General features: G+C 40.2%; 1 protein-coding gene and 1 long non-coding RNA gene across 2 annotated transcripts in view; one reads left to right on the forward strand and one right to left on the reverse strand.

Annotated features, from left to right (window-relative positions):
• Positions 1–11,598, reverse strand: part of dagla (diacylglycerol lipase, alpha) — a 73,029-nt gene extending 61,431 nt beyond the window's left edge. Inside the window, 2 exon segments of the mRNA XM_084682135.1 lie at positions 10,840–10,998; positions 11,398–11,598. The gene's annotated coding sequence lies outside the window, so the exon portion shown is untranslated.
• Positions 11,599–12,835: 1,237 nt separating this feature from the next.
• On the forward strand, positions 12,836–15,315 carry LOC146247335 (uncharacterized). Its single transcript, XR_014732279.1, has 2 exons — positions 12,836–12,966; positions 13,794–15,315. It is a non-coding gene; the product is annotated as an uncharacterized LOC146247335 (long non-coding RNA).
• The last annotated feature ends 5,561 nt before the right edge of the window (positions 15,316–20,876 follow it).

Raw genomic sequence — 20,876 nt, forward strand, 5'->3', positions numbered from 1 at the left:
TTTGACTATACCCAGCATGCTGCATGTTGAGGCTCTCACTCACTTTAACCCTATTTCTATGGAAGCGTTAATTAAGCTGGTAGATTCCTCGAAACCCATTAGCTGCCTTCTCGATCCCTTCCTGCCAAATTTTGTAGGGAACTTCTCCCTATTATTGGATCACCCATGCTCAGTATTATTAATGAATCTATTGTAACTGGACAAGTCCCTGACGATTTCAAACATGCCATTATTAAGCCCCTTCTTAAAAAACCAAACCTGGATCCAGGTCGTCTTAGCAACTACAGGCCAATTTCAAATTTGCCATTTCTCTCCAAAATTTTAGAAAAGGCTGTGGCACAACAGCTCACTGAGCACCTCTCCTCAAATCAGCTTTATGAACCTCTCCAGTCTGGATTCACCACAGCACTGAAACTGCATTAACTTAGGTAATCAATGATCTATTATTAGCCTCTGACGCGGGCTCTATCTCTGTTCTGGTTCTTCTAGACCTTAGTGCAGCATTTGACACTGTGGATCATGAGATTCTCCCGGAACATATGGAGAACTATGTTGGGATTTCTGGTACTTCACTTCAGTGGTTTAGATCCTATCTATCTGATGGATCACAATATGTCCACTATGATCGCTGCTCATCCAGGAGCTTCACAGTAAAATACGGAGTACCACAGGGTTCAGTTCTAGGCCCTCTGTTATTTTCACTCTATATGTTGCCTTTAGGAAACATAATAAGAAGCTCTGGGGTAAATTTTCACTGTTATGCAGATGATCCTCAGCTATACATGTCCATAAAGCCTGGAGAATTTCCACATACTATGGAAAAATGTGTTTCCGGGTTGAGAACTTGGATGACTGCAAATTTCCTTCTTCTTAATTCGGATAAAACTGAGGTTCAAATTTTCAGCCCTAAAAAATACAGAAATAATTTATCCAATCTGACCTTAGACGGCGTCAAAGTATCTCAAAGCCAGCTGGTAAAACATTTAGGAGTCACATTGGACCCAGACCTTTCGTTTGAGTACCATATTAAACAAATCACCAGAACCGCATTTTCCCATCTACGTAATATTGCCAAAATACGAAAATTCCTCTCAAAGGATGATGCTGAAAAACCAATACATGCTTTTGTTACGTCCCGATTGGACTACTGCAATGTGTTATTCTCTGGCCTCCCAATTACCTACTTGACAAATGTACAGCGGGTACAAACTGCTGCTGCTAGACTTTTGACAAAAACAAGAAAGTTTGATCATTTAACACCTACTCTTATCTCTTTACACTGGCTCCCTATCCAAGCCAGAGCTGATTTCAAAGTTTTACTACTAACTTACAAATCTCTGCATGGATTGGCACCACTGTACCTCTCCGGTCTCCTTGCACCCTATTGCCCCGCATGGACTCTAAGATCTTAAGATGCCGGCTATCTGGTAATACCCAAAATTAAGAAAAAAAACTGCTGGAGGTAGGGCGTTGTCATATAGAGCACCTCTTCTCTGGAACAAATTACCTGTCTCAATTAAGGAGGCTGATACTGTTTCGACATTTAAAACTAGATTAAAAAGTTTTTGTTTAGTCAATTCTATGATTGTTAAAGTATGTGTGTACTTTCTATGTAAACTTGGGGTGTGCGTTTGCCTATGTGTGTATCACATGTAACTTTTAAATTGTAATTTTACCTTATGTTCACACCGCCCATTTGGATGTTACAAATACAAAAAAACTGTTATTGTATATTGTTATAGTTCCGTTGCTGTATATTGTTATTGTTATAGTTTACTAGTTGGAGACAACGGGGGACTGGTTGTTTTCATCCTTATTTGTATAAATATAACCTATTTTAGAGTTGTTTCCCCCGGAACAGATTTCATGTTCCAAACGAGGGGGGCTGTCACTGTCTTGGTGTGTGGCTGCATCATAGCCTGGCTGCCAGCCCAGCTTCTCCCTGCCCACAAAAAAATTTGGTCGGGAAGTTGGGTCTGGAGGGTCTCGTATTGGGAACAACTACATAAAACCAGGATCGGGACGGACCAATGAAATTGCCAGGGCGGGCTTTATACGATGATGGACAGATGATCAACAACGTCACGAAAGAGCCCTTGGGTTGAATTCGTTCTCAACAAACAACATATTACGTTGCAATGATTGGTTGTAGGTCTATCCAATTGAGCGAAGAGGCATTTGTTTTACGAGTTCGGTTGAAACACACCCCGTAGTCACAGCCCAACGGAGAGTTTTCAGACTCATATTCTGACTAGAATTATGAGTATGACAATGTCAGGCTAGCTGCATCAAATACGCTCCTAGCTTTGTTAAATTGCTGCACTAGTTCACACTTGACCGGTGGGGATCTCATTCTATTACGACTGTAACTGTTAGCTGCTCCTGGCATTCTGTAATCCCTGCTCTCCTCTCTCTGTCCCCCCCACACATTCCCTGTGGTGTGGGGGTTTGAGCTGTCAGGACCTGCCTGGTCGTCGGTCTACCAACGCTGGACCAGGTTGTCTACCGGAACCCAGTCTCCATGACTGCCAACAGCGAGTTTCCCGGTCCCATCCAACGTCTATAAAGCCGAACAATGGATTTTGGTGTTTCAAAACCGATTGACATTGTATGACTATGTTTAGCTTGTGTTCTGCTCCTCTCTCTTACCAATCGTCCCTGGAGGAGGGGATCCCTCTCTGAATTGCTCCTCCCAAGGTTTCTTCCATTTTTTCTCCGGTTGGAAGTTTTCCTGGGAGATTTTCCTTGTCTTCCTTGAGGGTTTAGGTTGGTTGAGGGGCAGTTCTATGGGCATATGTGAAGCCCTCTGTGACATGCTTGTGTGTAAAAAGGTTATACAAATAGATTTGATGTTGGTCAGCATGTAAACCAGAAGATACTATTTTAAAAGAAAGTCCTAGGATAAAATTAATGCATTGACAGTTTGTATGATTCAAAATGGTGATTTCACACTAGCATTTAATTATCGCAGCAAACAATTACACTGCACTTAACTGTAAGTAAAGTACAAAAGTCAAAATAACAAAACCTGTAATTATCACTTGTGAACGAGTATCATTCACGTCTTACTAAACATTGTCACACGAAAGTGAAAGAGGTAAACAAATCCTTTTGTTTTCCTCTTCTGAGCCTATATAGGTCACGTGAAAAATGATCCAAAGACCCGTACCCGAAGACCGAGACGTCTCCGGCTGCTGACTGTCGCTCTCACTAAGTGGTCTAAACGTGTGATATTGTTTTACATATTGAAGCATTAGCTTTGAGTGCTCAATGTTTCTTTTCTCAGATTTTTTTCTGCACCACCCTTTTCTCCTTTTTGCTTCCTCTACATTACTTTGGAAAGGAAAATAAACACGTAATAAACTTTCTAAACTCTGTAGGCTATTGTTTTACCCGGACTCACTTGACTCACCACTGCTCCAACCATAGACATAATAAAGAGTAGACGCCGCATCCACAGCTACTGGCGCTGACGAACCGTGGGGTTGCCATCTTGGAACGGGCAACCGCTCCACTTAGTGTAATCTGTTTGGCTGGGGCAATGAGCTGTCAGCGCATTTAATTAATCATACCGAATTGAGTACCGAACTGATTTTTATGCGGTTTGCTTTGCTGCAAAGGTCATACATGTAGCTATGATATAGGACATGGTTATTCTTTTCCCAAAATACAACAAATTGTATGGTAATGTTAAATCTTACTGTGAAAGGTAATCCCCCCAAGCCCTGTTTGCAATTGTACACCGATTTGAGCAGGAATATGTTGCATAGTGCTGGCATTAGGGATGGGACTTAACAGGAGTTTTCATGTTCGATTATAAATTACGTAATTGAACAATTAATCACACCCCCCCCCCACAGCGCATTATGCCATCAGACGGATTTTAACAGATAGCGATTGCAACGCATCACTGCCTGGCTACTGCATAGACTTTGAATAACATTGGAAAATAATTTTCAAAAGAAATATACACGGTTAAATCCATCCTTTTAAATGTCAGGCTTCTCGACGCTGGCGGAAGCCTAATTATTTGACAATTTAGTTTTAACCTTTAACTACGCTACTTAATGTAAAACTATGAGCGTAGTTGACTGGTCATCAGACTGGACACAAATACACAAGAATAATAACAAAACATGTCTTAAAGCCATATTAAATCATAGTTTTAAACTGACAGTCGTGGCAACTTATTAGCAAGATGGAGGCTATAGCTACCTTACAGGCTAGCCTACTTTCGTTAGCTCGCTTGTCATCACACGTCCTCCTAGCTAGTGTAGCCTGAATGGTTTGCTGCTGTAGACCTCCGCTGGAATTTATATTTATTAAATTATATATTAGCGGAGACGTTGAACTATGGTAAGTAAATACAGCGTCACAGTAACTGCAGTAGACTTGATCTTTCCTTGAGAAATGGTCCCACACTGCACTTCTCCTAGCCCGCTTCATCTTTGCTTGTCTGCTGTAGGAAGTCGCGCTCGCGCAAAATACTGGAAGATGTTGTTTTCATAATGGGCGGCAATACGATAACGATTATTCATTAGGCTTGGATTTTTATTCTAATGAATTCTTAATGACAATTAATCGATCATCGATTATTCATTACCAACCCTAGCTGGCATCTTGTTAATTCTGATGCTATGCTACTAGGAATTTGCCCTGTCCAAGATGGCGGCCGCATTTCTCACGCCCAGCAGCCAATGAGGCGTCTACTCTTAATATGTCTGTTTGGAAGTGACGTAGGTGGCATCTATCAATAGGTGCGTTTGACATGACCCGACTTCTTGCGGCACTGCAGGCGGCTGACTTGAAACAGTGAATTCTGGTTAGACTTTTTGTCCGACTTGAGGCGCCGCCGAGGATACGTCACTGTGACGTTGCCATCAAAGTACCGTGAGATCGATACGAGAACTGCCGGCTGTGTAGCCGAGTGCATTTTCTCAAGAGCAACTGCACAGGTTCCAGTGACGACACAGCTATTTCATGATTGGCCAGACTCACACACGACAACTTTCGTGTTTTGTAATATTTGGACACCTTCAGTTTCGCCAACGATCAAAAAAGTTTAATTGAATAAAAATGTGTTAAAGGGTTTTAGTCAGCCTCTTCACGAACGGAAAGACTAAGTTTAATTATGAATAAAGTAAAGTAAGCAAACAGCTCTTGATCGGCCATGACTGACATCAACGCAGCAAACCATGAGAAGCTGGAATGTCCGACTTCACAGAGCCATTTTCAACTCCTCCCCGACTGCAAGCGGCTACTCTCGCCGGTCGTTTCATGCAGTCCATGTCGAACGCATCTATTGGCTCCAACTCTGAACCTGGAAGACGGGGTTGACCAATCACGGTCTGTAAAACGTATGCACAAATGCACTGTTCAAGTTTTCACCAAGCTCACTCCAGTAAAACAGTTGTATAGTATTTAATGCCGCGCTCAAAGTGAACGCAGCCAATTCAACTATTATGTAGGTTTATATATATATATATATATATATATATATATATATATATATATATATATATATATATATATATATATATAAAATCTTTGCATAATGCAAAACATTATATTTAATAATTAAAAAATGTATTTCCTCCTTTGAGTTTGATATTGTTTTGTTAGATCGTTCGTTCGTTCATTCATTCAAACGATGCTAATGTCGTACGGGGTGAACTAGCCAGTGAACTAGCCAAATAAATTAAAACATTTTATGATGTAGGCCGAAAATGAGCTTCCCCTCTTTGAAAGACCAGCAGCCGCCAATGGTCATCAGTGAGCTGAAAATAATACCAACTACCTAGCTAGCTGGCTGGCTGGCTAGCTCGCTAGCTAATAATGTCATGTAAGATCGCTTTCTAGTTCTAGGAAATTCATGAAGTTACATTTGCATTTCGAACAAATGGCAAACTGAGCATCACATTTTAACACTATTTACCGCATTGCATCATGGGAATTGACCAGCCAATAAGCCACGCTATCTTAAATTTTTCACGTTATTTTGTTCTTCAGTCAGTTTGACAGTATAACCTTCAAATGCATAATGCAACCCTTCTGCCTGCTTCTTTCTCAAGTAGCGTTTTTTTTTCTCCATAAATACTCCAATTGATAATTATTAGTATAAGAGTATAGGGCTTTAAAATGTTTTGGCAGTAATTAAGGTTACAGCTTCAGTCCAAAAAAAGATTAAATGTGCAATGCATAATAGATTTTTCTAAATCATGAATTATTAGAAAATACAAGATGGATCAAAAAAAATGTAACCTGTAATGTACTTAAAAGGATTTTGACTGTTTTTGCTGTATAATAATAGGAAATGAACATCCTGCTCCAGAAGAAATGTATACCATTTTCTGTTTCTAAGCATAGTTCTTAAAAGTATATCAAAAGTGAACTATTTTCTAAGTATACTTCTTAAAAATATATCAAAAGTGAACTATTTTCTAAGCATAGCCTACTTCTTAAAAATATATAAAAAGTGAACAAAAAGTGTACAATCCATATTTTAGTATACTTATAGTATACTTTCATTTATTTCTTTTTTGTAAGGTTTTTTGGTCGATGCCCTGCCTCTGGGGCCGGGTTGGCTGTAGCTAGATCACTGTGTTAAATTTCTATTTTTAAATTGCAAGAAGAAATAAAGTTGCAGTTTTTTTTTCGTTTTTAATAGTAGATACATTAAATGCGCTAAATACTCCGCTGAATCGAAAGTGGTGGGGCGAGGCCCTACCACTTTGAAAAGTAGTGAAGAAAATGCATGCTCGCCACATGTGTGCCGGCGGCTCTGGTGGAACGCTCTCGGAGAGCTCTCGGAGAGCCCCGGAGAGCTCGACGTGCACCTCCTGAATTTCCTAACTATCCGTCCTAATTTCGGATAGTTATGGATACCCCCTTGGCTGTGATTGATCCGCTAACGACAATTACCGTTGCGCCACCTACTCTTCCGACTGTGAATTGTTTTCAGCACCCACAGCCTAGAACCATAAACGAAAGAGTTTCCTTGCTCCAACACTTGATTCAAAAGCATGTTCGTTACCAGGCTTCTACAGAGCTAGATAACGACCTATTTATTTGAGGACAGGTTTGAGAACCACTGGTCTATCGTATCCGTATCTGTCCGCCCACCCATCCGGAAACGGAGTCGGAGTAGAATATAAAGCCCTTAATTCATCCTAACAAAACCATTTTGCCAATTCCCAACAGAAAGACCATGTACCCCAGTCTTTAAACACAATTTACCCTTTTTGACACATGACTCAGGTTCATTCACACTTCTTTGCAAAAGTCTATAAACACCTGTCACCATTGTCATTTAAAAAACACTGCCTTCGATAAGTTAACTCAAACCAGCACAATTCAAACACCCTTAACAACCAATTATCCATGTGTAAGCATTAACAAACAAAAATACTCAACAATCAATCAGGGGTTTGGAATTAATACAAAGGTAAGCTCATCTGTACTTAAAAATCATGGATGCAAATATCAGAGGAAGAGGCTAAATTTTCAGAATGATAGGAGGTGGACAAGGGAGAGGAAGAGGAAGAAGAACAACAATCTCAAATTAGATCCATGCCACACTCTGACAGAAATCCTTGACAGAACAACCTTCTTCAAGTCATGGAAGAAGCTTGTGGGGACATTGCTGTGGAATCTTGTCAGGGATGGCTCAGGTATTCAAGGGCATTTTTCTCTGCCAGGACAGGATGCTGACCCAGAATGAACAGTACTGTAGCGTAGTCAAGCCCTGTTACCCAGGTGAAAACACTTTGTTTATTTCCTTGTTTTTTTGGCCTTTGGGCCACAAATTACAATTTACAGTTATGAATTTGTGTTGTTGACCAAGAGTTCAACTATTTGTACACTGTGACCACTACAGTACACAAGAGTTCAAAATGCAATTGCTGTATAATGTAAATAGAAAATAAACAGCCTGTAAGAAGGACAAGTGCAGTATTTGTTAGGAGTTTTATGATTTACATCGTGTCAAACTCATGAGGTGGAACATATCTAAAATTCATGGACACGTTATAGTCAATGGTTCATAAAAACCTTTTTATAATAGTGCTTTCAATTCCTCCCAGCAGTGTGTAAAGGGTATTCAGAGGGTTTAATTTATTTGAGGGCTTTGTGTGTATTTTTAATGCAAAGTTTGGTTTCTACGACAGATAATAAGGTTTTGATTATAGTGTTTGATTTTGGGTCAAAAGTCAAGGGTTTGGCCAAACAGTGTAAATATGAAGATGTGTGTTTAGAGTTTGGAAAAAACACAGTACACATTCAAGAAATGTGTCTTATCCATCCATCCATCATCTACCGCTTGTCCGGGGATCGGGTTGCGGGGGCAGCGACCTAAGCAGGGAGGCCCAGACTTCCCTCTCCCCGGTCACTTCCACCAGCTCTTCCTGGGGGACCCCGAGGCGTTCCCAGGCCAGCCGAGAGACATAGTCCCTCCAGCGTGTCCTGGGTCTTCCCCGGGGCCTCTTCCCAGTGGGACGTGCCCGGAACACCTCACCAGGGAGGCGTCCAGGAGGCATCCTAATCAGATGCCCGAGCCACTTCAGCTGGCTCCTCTCGACGCGGAGGAGCAGTGGTTCTACTCTGAGCCCCTCCCGGATGACCAAGCTTCTCACCCTATCTCTAAGGGAGAGCCCGGACACCCTGCGGAGAAAGCTCATTTCGGCCGCTTGTATTCGCGATCTTGTTCTTTCGGTCACTACCCATAGTTCGTGACCATAGGTGAGGGTAGGAACGTAGATCGACTGGTAAATAGAGAGTTTTGCCTTTCGACTCAGCTCCTTCTTCACCACGACAGACCGATGCAGAGCCCGCATCACTGTGGACGCCGCACCGATCCACCTGTCGACCTCGCGCTCCATTCTTCCCTCACTCGTGAACAAGACCCCGAGATACTTGAACTCCTCCGCTTGGTTCAGGATCTCCTCCCCGACCCGGAGATGGCACTCCACCCTTTTCCGGTCGATTACCATGGCCTCAGATTTGGAGGTGCTGATTCGCATCCCAGCCGCTTCACATTCGGTTGCGAACCGCTCCAGTGAGAGCTGAAGGTCACGGCCCGATGAAGCCAACAGGACCACATCATCTACAAAAAGCAGCGACCCGATCCTGAGGTCCCCAAACCGGACCCCCTCAACACCCTGGCTACGCCTAGGTCTTGCAATTGTCTTATCAATTGAGAAAAACTGTAACCTAACTCAACATATCCAAAACTATCTCCCCCAATATTTTTTGTTCTATTCTCAAACCTGGCTTATACTATTATCATAGAAGAAGAAGAAGAATATAATAATTTTTGCTAAATTTAAACTAATCCAAAATGGGTAAACCAGCACCCCATTTATTTGCTTACATCAAGAAAAGTTTCCTGGAACTGTGGTTGCGGGTACGAACAGGGCACGAGCATAAAAGGGAACATTAGACAATCGCTGATTTAACTGAGCTAAATTAGTATGGAGCAAAGGATCAGGGCCAAATGTTTTGTTAAATTTGAAGAAAAAAAAAATATATAGTTGAAAAACTAAAGCTTGAAATTGAAAATGTAAGTTTTGGTCTAAAACGTGAAAAATAAAACCATGTATTCAAACTAAAAATAAGTGGACCAATTTTTCTTTCAGTTTGAATAACATTTAGATTAAATTCTGGAATTATTTTGAATAAATTATTAATCTTGATTTTTGTATTTGTTTTCAGTTCCACGTTTCATGTTTTATTTTATGTTTCATCTGCACGTTCAGACAGAAAAAGGGAACAACGTGGACACTGGTTGGGTTATCCCAGAGGTCCGCTCTGTGTAGCCTACACTGCTGATATGGAGAAATTGCTCTCCAGTGGCCTTGCTTAAAGCAGAAAATTGTATATCTTGGCCAGACCTGTACACAGAGCCGTAAGTGAAAAGAAATGATGTAGGTATGGTTGTAAACGTGGCATGTAAGCCTTCATGAATGAATCCTGGATGTGAAGGCCTACATGCTCACAGCTAGGGGAAGGACACACACAGACAAAGAGGAAGGTGCTGGGGCTCTCTCGGTGACCAGGACTGACTGAACAGTAATTTCCCTCTGTTGGACATGCTAGGGCCTTCAGAAACACAACCTTGGCATTGTTCTCATCTATGGCCTTGCACTCTCGCCCCTCCCTTTCACACTAGGAAGATGTATTGTAGTAATGTATAATATCTTACCCAAACTGCGAATGCATGGGTAAATGTAAGCACTAACATGTACTGTAACCAGAGATCCTCTTTGACCTACGACCTATGACCTGTCCTGGAAGGACTAGTGTAGGGTCATACCTTTTTCGAACACACACCTGGGACACTTGACATGACTCTCCGCACAAAGCTTTATGGATCATTTATGGTCTAACAATTTGGGAGCTTGTACTTGGTCTGATTTGGCAATAACAATATCTTGTTTTCCATTTGAACTGGATATCTAAATAAAAATCTAATTGTCTTCCATCTTAACCGGATTTGGTAAAAAAAAGTGACCTAAAGCATTGAGCAGAACTCAATTTATGGGAGTAACAGGTTACTCCACTGTCTTGGAATCCTGCTGTTCATAATGTAGATTACACCCGACATGCCCTCTTATCCTCTTATATCTTCCCCTTGGTCAAAGGGTCCAGTGGTCAAAGGGGACAGGGTAAAGAAGTTCAGTGAGTATGTTTGCGGAGGATACAGGAACATTAGAGTTTAGAATTTGCTTCACTTCCAGACAACTGTGGGTGCATGGCATGAACAGATGCATGCTGTCAAATGGCACACTCTACTTTAACACCATTACAGATTAATTGATCTTTGCCTAACGCTTAACTACTCACCTGTGTTGTTACGATGCCGTGTCAAGAACCACTGCATCGGTTCTGATTTCTCTCCCATCCTACGGTTGTCCACCTCTATTTCACCCCAACTCCAACAGTGGTCGAGGTTCTATCGGGATGAAACCGTCCAAATCACCGCGGTGAAAATAATGCCGTAGCCTGTAGATCACACGTATCCCAATGAATCGATCGAAGTCCAGACGCCGAACATCAAATTGCAGGTTAAACAGGAATCCAATGATACAATAAAATACTGCGCCTGTACCGTCAAACAGCGCACACGGTCACGATCGCTTTCAGTGAAGCAGTTCGGTATCCTTCTATAAATTGCAACACGTCCTTGATTTCTGTAATTCGTAATCTCCACTCCACTGTGTGCCGGGGAGTGCGCCCATGCAATCTTTCCTACGGTCAGTCAGCCTCTACAACCCGGCGGTAGGCACACATTTGAATGCAGTGTCTAACATTGCTGACAACCGACTGGACTCCTCCCGAACCTAATCGGTGCAGCTAGAGTGGCGACGGCATGTTCAGATAAATCTGTTGTTATAAACTCACCCCCGTCTGGACTGAATTTTCTCCTCCGAAAAGATACGTCGTTACTATTCCCATTGCCTATTCCACTCCTGCGGATCAAAACCCGATTCGCCACAGTGCTATTTGTGTAGAGAATTTACGTCACCTACAACTCTACGATAAAACGGGTTGGATTTACGTTTTTCACGCAAGCCTGGCAGGTTTTGAACATTGTGGATACCGTCGGAGATTCACGACAGCTGGTAAATGCGCGACTGGTGGTTTGTGAATATCGAGGAATCTCCGAGCCGGAGAGATTGGGCGTGGAACCGCGTCATTTCCTGATTTTTATACACTTTAATTAGATAGGTGTGCCCTAAGCGACGATATTATTACTTAAACATATTTAAAAGGTAACCTTTTAAATATGTTTAACCTGTTAAACGCGCAACCCAGGACGTAGGCATATAATGCACAGGCCTTTACTATAGTTAGATGACAACATCTGCAAACCTTGGATGAGGGTTCATCCTGCTGGCGCCATTCATCCTAAATTGCCTAAAATAGGCTTGGCATATTTACCAGTGAATGACTCAAACTTTCATAGCAGCCATTCAACAATTCTTTGAATTAATTAAACCTCTCTGCGTCATCAATTTAATTAGTTAAAATGTACCTATATCTGCTGTGTCAATTTTTTGCAATTGTGTTTAGTGCACAGAAATACCACTACTTGATTGACTATACTGTATAGAGAAGCTATTCTCTGCTGCTCTTTCCAAGCAACTCATGCTAACGCTTCTGTTGCAATTAGCAGATGGAATTATTTTCTTTTTGATAATTACTCCATTATTACTGCTCTGAGGGGAGGTTTTATTTCAGGTTTCACTGTATTGGTAAAGAGTGGGATGAGAAGTATGTTGAGTAGTTAAAATATGCCACAGGAAAGAGAAGGACATTCTGTCTGATTAGAACCATATAATTTCCAATGAAGCTCTGCTCTTGGCCTCTTAGAGTACATTGGTAACAAAGATAATTTATTTTATCTGTATTTTATCAATTTAGGCCATGACAATACACTAGTGCTAAAAAGAGAAATAAAGAATACATATATACGTCAACAACTTCAACACCCAGCAGTTACATAAATCATCAAGCATTTCAAGGTTTTCAACAATGACTTCACACGCATCCATGCACATCGATGCACATCAGTACCCTGGAAGAATCAAGGCTCACAAAATAGATCAACTATGCTTTCAATTTAATTCTAAACATACACATAATAACATTTCACGTTTAGAAAATACTAGCAAGAGCATCAAAAATGTATTTAAGCTTCAGACAAAAAGATTCACTAAGAAGTTGACAGACAACACACTCCCATAGGAAACTTTAGATCCCCCCTGTATCCATACCAGATGGTACATCCCATTCCCTCTGCTCCTCTCTCTCCTCCCCTTTTTTACTGTGCCCTCCATCTCTCAGGTCTCATTTGATTGTCCTAAGGACATTTGCTTGTCCTGCATACTCCCTCCCGGTAGCAACCTCTTATCTCCATCCACCTTGTAATCTCGGCAGTACTACTGAGGAGCCCAACAGATCTGCTGGGTAGGTCTTCAGCTTTTCATACTGCCTTAATGTCATGTTTTAGTCTTTAGTTTAATTTCTTCTTTTTTTATGGCCTATTTACAGCTTGCATCCTCTTATGTTGCAGCTGCATACCAAATTCTTTGATTCAGTCCGACCCAATCTCTGTCTCTCTCTCATTCTCTCTCTCTTTAATTTCATTCTTTTTTTTTCTCAGCCGGTGTTTTTTGTGTCTTTGTGGGGTAGTGCCTACTATGGTGCTGTTATCCTTATTCCTCCCCTCCTCCATCTTGTCCTCTGATTATAGGACATGCTGTATGACTCATGTCGTTTTACACAGGAAGAAAAATAGATGTATACTCATGTCCAGAACAAATGGTGTTTCATTTGAACCCTTCTGTCATAATGCAGGAGATATGCATGTCACTTCTGTATGCATCTATCGTCTAGGCTCTTTTGTAACTGCTGCTGTTGCGTAGCCTGTACCTACATCCCCCATCTCCTCCTTCTGTTACAAAACTAGCAGATTTTCCCATGAGGAAGCTGAACATGGGAAGTTCCCAACTGGAGTTTATTTATTTCACAGATGTCATTCTGAACACCAAACAAACATGGATGAGCAGTGGGTGTCTTTTATCCATCAAGGTCACATGTGAGCCCTTGCTGACCTGAAGCAGCCATTCCATCCTGTCATTGTGCTGTGAAGAGATTGTGTTAACGCTCCCAGCGTAGTTTAGTCACTGTCACATGTCGATGTAATAACACAAGAGAGACCCATTATGGCAGATAACTGGTCTGTGTATGTGATTTTAATTTGGGTGTTTATCTGTGTCTCTGTTTAATGTCAGTCCACCAGTAAAACAACAGTGAACTCCTGAGAGAGATTCATCCACTGCTTGACCTCGTCCTATGGAAACCAAGGCCAAGAGCGGGGCACCCGTGCCCAAGGGTGTCCCTAAAGCAGAGAAGAAGGAGCCTGTTGCCCCCCGTAAGGCAGACCCTGCCCCAGCTGCCCCAGAGGTCGAGAACCCCCCTCCTCCCCCCCAGGATGGAGCAGCAGAGCAGGAGGCAGCGCCAGAGGGTGGCGAGGGGGAGGTGGCTGCCAGCACAGACTCTCTAGAATCCCTGAAACCCTTTTTGATTGGTGGAGCCATCATTGCTGCCGGGGCCATCCTGCTTGGAGTGCTTCTATTGGCACGGAGAAATTAGAACCAGCCCTTTGTCTTCATATGTTATTGGTCAATGGGTTAGCTGGTCACTTACTGATGTGTGTAATAATAGACTATTAAGGCTGTTTGGTAGAGATGAGGAATGGGGAGCCACTGTGACTTTGATTATATTGCTTTCAGTCTGACTTTGCTTGTAGTGAATATACCCATATCAGTGACGTTTTAAATTAAACATTTTGGTCCCTCATGGCTAGATAATGCCAGTATACTGCATGAATTTGCTACACCCATGTGATTGCACCATCTTACTCACACTGGCGCACAGACTTCAGAAATCAATAGAAGTCAATCATATAGTAGATGCACACTCAGCAATACTGAGCTAATTTACCACTGCCTTTCAGTACATCAATTGGCTTGACCTATTTAATTGGATTTGCACTTCAAAAGAGAAACACATTCTTAATCTCTGTATGTTTTTGATTTGGTCCAATTTCGATTGGCAGTCCATTCTCTCTGACATTTCACACTAAACACTTGCAAGTAATAACAGTTGAACACAGGATGATTTCACTATTCAGTTTGTTCAATGGTTTTTATGCTACATACATTTCTGTCTGGATGTCTGCTCAAATGAAATCAAATTACCATTATCTCCTTATCAACCCTTTCGGGTAGTGAAATGTTTTTGACAGCAATCTATGGTTGTTAGTGTTGACCATTTCCCAGTCAAATATCAGTTTAACCTTAATTTTCTGTCTGATAACAGTTAAAGAATGTCTGAAAGGCTATCTGATTCAGGCCATCCATATGTCAGATGCTGGATTACTGAGAGGAGTACAAACAAAGACATTTAGAAACAAAACCTATTGCCAAACATTTAGTTTTAGTGGAGCAGAGGCACACTGTGACCAGATGTCATCAATATGAAAAGCTTGGTACTCACAACCTCACCACACATACTATACAGTAAACAACATGTACAGTAGACAGGTTTGGTAGATTACAGACACACTCTCCAGTCTCCTGAGAGACAGAAGTAACCTGGGACTTCATAATTATGGAATTTGAAAACATCCCCAATTGGAGTCATAGTTAATTCTATAGTTTGTGTTAAGAATAAAGGGTGCATGTTATAACAATATATTGTTATACTGTATAATTATTATAATGTTATGAAATAATATAATGTTTGAATTTATTTTCAAACTATTGTAAATTAATTGTAATATATGTACAAATTATTCCCCAAGAGATTATATAGGTGGAATTCAAAAAGCTAAATCTATTCTCCACCATTGACATATCACAAGTTTTTAGGGTTATGTATGATATTGGTGTTTTATTGAATTTGACCAATATTATTCTTATAGTTTATATCTTTGTCAATATACTAATCCCAGGAGCAGCATTTAAAAATTACATCACAATGACTATCGAGGGACCTAATTCTCTCATCAATCTAAAGTAAATTGCTAACCAACACAGTTAGTACAAGCTAAAGTTATGCTCGAGGATTATCACAACACAACCTTATAGCTTTTGTATCTCTTGCGTTATGTCAAGTACTACATTTGAACCCATAAGTAGTCCAAACATCCTGCATGAATACTATGAATATGATGTAGTAATCAACCAAACAAAGCAACAGGCGTGTGTTACATCAAATAACCTTCACATTTTACTGTATAACATACAGAATTAAACAAAAAAATCTCTTATTTTATTTTCCTTTGTTTCAAGAGCGTATAAATGCAATAATTCCGGTAGGACTCTTCATTTCAGCACGTTTGTTAAATCTGTAGCAATTAATTTGATCAGCAGGATCAACAAGGGTGATGACGACGAGGGTGGTGATAATGGACATGGAATATGATGATGATGATGATGATGATGATGATGTAGCCTATTCTTGATATTCTCTGTTCCATGCCACACCTTCCATTTTACACACTTTCTCCCTGGCCCCCCAAAGCTCATAGTGATAACCCAAAAAGGAAATGGTTCCCTTGTAACTACAGCTGACATGTAATAAAGACAATGAACCAGTCAGCATACAAATGTGTGTCTTGTTCTGTCCACCAGTAGAATAAGGGTTGGACACTATTATACAAACATCTTTAAATACATAATGTCTTTGTCTTTCTTCTGAGAAGTCACTGATTTCATATGACTAGAATTGTAACAGTTGAGCTGATCAGCACATTCCTTGAAATTTGTATTTCAGGTCGACGTTTGAGAAAGAAGAAAACAAGGAAGGCCAATTTACTGGCCAGGAGGACAGAAAATCTATTAGAGATAGTAGGCTGACAAACCAGACCATACTGTTGGTTATCATTAAAATACATTGGTTCAACACTATAGACAGGGGCTACAGTACGGGGTTCTAAATTAATAGACTATGGTCTTATATACATATAGGCTCATTAAGAAAGCACAACAGAGGATGTACTTGGCTGAAGAAATTCAACCTGCCAAAGACAATGATGGTGCACTACTACTCAACCATCATTGAGTCCATCCTCACCTCGTCCATCACCGTCTGGTACGCTGCTATGGAGGACCAAACTTGCCATATTTACAAATGAATGAATGAATAAATAAATGTCCACATCCATGCATTTAGACATAAATAAATGAATACATGTACTAATTAATGCACAATTGTCAATCAATATTACCTTATAATTTACATGTATTTATGTATTTATTTGTGTATTCATTTATTTATTCATTTATTTATTCATTCATGTATTCATTCATTTATTCATTCATGTGTTCATTCATTTATTCATTCATTTATTCATTCTTTATTCATTCATTTATTCATTCATTCCTGTATTTCTTCTTCTCAATATGTTAATGAGTTGTGTCAATCAAAATAGGTAGGCGGTATTTGACACACCATTGGCTAATCGTTTTCCACGCTTTGTATTTGATTATGTAGCCTTACATCCATCCTTGCTGTCATGGACAACATAGCCTACATGGACAGGCTGGCCGACCTTGTTGAAAATAAAGATTTAATTCACCATATATGATATTTGGATAAACAAACATGTTATAAAGATTTTACTACGTTAGTTGTGGGCTATCACTTAACACCCAACTTCACTACGCTGACCGGCCAACCATGTGTTTACCCCGATAAAAACGTAAACATTTTAAAATAAAATATCCTGATTGTTGATTGTCAAACCAACATATTTGTCCTGTGTGTAAGAGCGAGATAGACAATCTGGCATAAAGCCCCCAATCAAGCAGAAGAGAAATTTGTGAAGATTGACGACACAAAGTTAATCATCGAAGATGAAAAGTAGCTTAGTCCTAAATGGAGTTGTATGCCCCATAGCACATATTTTACAAAGACTACGGCAACAAAAGCCAAACGTTGCCACGTTATGTTGGGAATGGGATGCCGTTGCGACGGTTATTGTTGGAGCAACAAGTTGCCTAAATAGCCTGTAGCCTATGCCATGTTTATGTACATGTCAGCTTTACATGTAGAAAAGAAAATCTCAGAGAAGGTGAAAGGCTTGGTGACCGGCGTGGAGAAATGCGCGTCTAGTGTGAACATCATCGCGCCATTCGTAGTATATTGTGGCGCTCCAGGGCGCTTCGCAGCCAGTCTATGGCTCTGGATTGATTGCAATGTCTGAACATCAGTTTCCACGCCTACTGGCCTCCTCTCATTATCATATTGGGAACAATGAATGAATGAATGAATGAATGAATGAATGAATGAATGAATGAATGAATGAATGAATGAATGAATAAATAAATGAATGAATAAATAAATGAATAAATAAATGAATAAATAAATGAATGAATGAATGAATAAATCAATCAATCAATCAATCAATCAATCAATACATAAATGAATACAAAATAAATAAATACATAAATGTAAAATATATGTAACTATTGATTGACAATTGTGCATTAATTCATATATATATTCGTTTATTTCTGTCTAAATGCATGGATGTGGAAATGTATTTATTCATTCATTCATTTGTAAATATGGCAGGTTTGGTCCTCCATACGCTGCTGCCACTGCCAAGGACAAGAGCAGGCTGCAGCGTATCATCCGCACTGCCGAGAAGGTGATCGGCTGCAATCTGCCTTCCCTCGAGGACCTGCACGCCTTGAGGACCCTGAGGCGAGCGAGGAAGATTGTGGCCGACTCCTCCCACCCTGGCCACTCCGTTTCAGACATTCACCTCCGGCAGAAGGCTGCGGTCCATCAGGACCAATACTTCACGCCACAAAAACAGTTTTTTCCCTTCTGCTGTTGGCCTCTTCAACAAGGCCAAGGGTCTACACTGATTCTAAATGACTTCCAATAAATGAAATATATATAAATATATAGGTTTTTCAAACCTTATAGGGTTCAAGATGACATCTCTCTGAAGTACCATAAACAATTTCACATTGGTATGTCGATGATTGAATGAGAGCTGTTTCAACCTTGGCTGAATCTAACAACACTTACGATAAGAAAAAACAGCTTACTTTTTTTACAGTAACTGAACATGACAATATTAAACACTGAGAATAGCTCAATGAGCTGGAATGGTGACCTGCAAAATATAAGGCTGTAGGTTCAAATCCAGCCACACTGTTTGAGTCTGTCATAAATTTGAATGTATGTTTAGTTAAACAGGATGACATTGTTCTGAAGTACCATGCGCAATTTCACCTTGATATGTCAAAACATCATTGAATTGCAGCTGTTTAAACTTTGGCCGAATCGAACAAGCCATGCTACAGGAGATACGGCTTTTTACTAATTATACAGAAACTGACAAGAGATCCTCAGCCTTGCGGGTAGCTCAATGGGTTGAAAAGTTGTCCTACAAAGCGCAAGGTCATAGGTTCAAATCTAAACCCAGTCTTTTGGCCTGTCATCATTTTGATTACTTGTTTAGTTAAACAAGCAGACATCATTCTGAAATACCATGCACAATTTCATGCAATTTCACCTTGAAATGTCAACCGTTTCTTAAACTTTGTCCCAAAGCTGACGAAAAACTAATGCTCATATCACGCAGTCGGAGCACAGCTAGATAATCAGCGTCAGCACCCTTGGGTACCCAGCATGCAGTGCGGCATGTCCAAAAACGCAAAGACTTGTGGAAAATAGTTTGGTTACAAGAGCCTTGCGAGGGATTTCAGTTGTTGTGTTCGTTCAGTTAGATGTTTGTAATGTTATTGTTGGTTAGTTATATAATCTTGTTGGTCACCCTGATTGTATATGGTGTGTAGTTTAATCGGACCAGAGAGTCGGCCGTCTTATTGGTACAGGAATTTCTCGAAAGGAGCTGGATAAGCACGCAGCCTTTGCCCATTTGCCCACATGACTCTTTTTGTGTGTTGACTGATAATTTGGAATTGATTATGGCCAAACATGAAGTCATTTAACAAGTCTTGTTATTTAAGTCTCGATCTTCTCCAGTGTTCATGTTTATAATATCAAGCCATTTTGCAGAGGAACCCTCATCGCTGCTTGCAGCTATAATTTTTGTTTGTTTTTTGAATTAGTAAATTAATAAATTAAATACAATTAAAATCATTCATTATTACATAATCATTTAATATCTATAGGCTATATATTTTTTTATAGTGTCAGCTCTTCAGATACGCGAGCCAACTCCTGACGTTCACCTATAAGAGCCGGCTCTTAAAGCCGGGTCATTCGCGAACAACCCATTGCTACTAAATTTGAGCCAGGTCCATGCACATGTTTGGAACTGATGGTGCCACCTATAAAACAATTTAAAAATATTTTTGCACAATTGGTCAATGTTGCCAAAATAATCGAGTAGGGGGAGTAATCTCACCAGAAGTTGCTATTGAATGGAAGCAAATCAGTGACATTGAATTTTAAAAGGCATTGGCCTACTTAATCTTGAAATTTAAACACCACCGAACTCATAGCGTCCAAATATTTTACTTTGAAAACCATACCTGAATTTCTTGGTTTTGAATTCACTTCTTAAAAGTGTATATACGAGTTTATTTCAACATTTAATAAAAATTCAGATAGCCTACAAAAATTCAAGGTTTGGAAATTCAGGCTGCTCAAATTTGAAAGCTACAATTCTGTTCAAAAATGTATATCAGAAATAATTCTAGTAATAATAAAGCAATACTCATCATGATAACAACATATGTAGCATATGTCTATTATGAGGAGTTGTAAAACAAAAATGTGCTTGACAAAAACGGACGGAAAAAGACGGAAAATACATATTGTGGATTTTATGGTCCAGAGGCAGTTTTTGTAGGGCATATGAAGAATTCATATCTGTATCCATATCCTTTCGAGATGTTTTAATGTTTTTTTTTACATTCGTTATACCAATTGCCTATATGCCACGTACATCTGCTCCACAGTCCCAGCCACCACGTTCACTTCCTGTCTCTTTGTCAACGCAACAACAATGGCTGCATTTTTCACCCGCTCACTCCTGGATCTCCCAACAATATCCCTGACAGATGTGAGCAGAATTATCCAAGCTAATTTATCCACAGCCACCGCAAGAAAGGACACAGGATTTAAACTCTACGTTTCGAATTATGTCCATAATTATGAAGGTAAGGTTAAAATTAAGTGTTTGCCTAGCGTACATGTTAGCGAGAGTAGCTAACGACGTTACTGTAACGCTCAGTTGCACAAATCATCCTTATTACTGTTGTATTTTGTCCAGTGTCTTATTGGTATAATGTATTTAACCGTAACGGCGTAGTCATGGTCAT

This window comes from Hypomesus nipponensis, chromosome 19 (genome assembly GCF_054491055.1).
Source record: "Hypomesus nipponensis isolate SF chromosome 19, ASM5449105v1, whole genome shotgun sequence".
Classification (NCBI taxonomy): Eukaryota; Metazoa; Chordata; class Actinopteri; order Osmeriformes; family Osmeridae; genus Hypomesus; species Hypomesus nipponensis.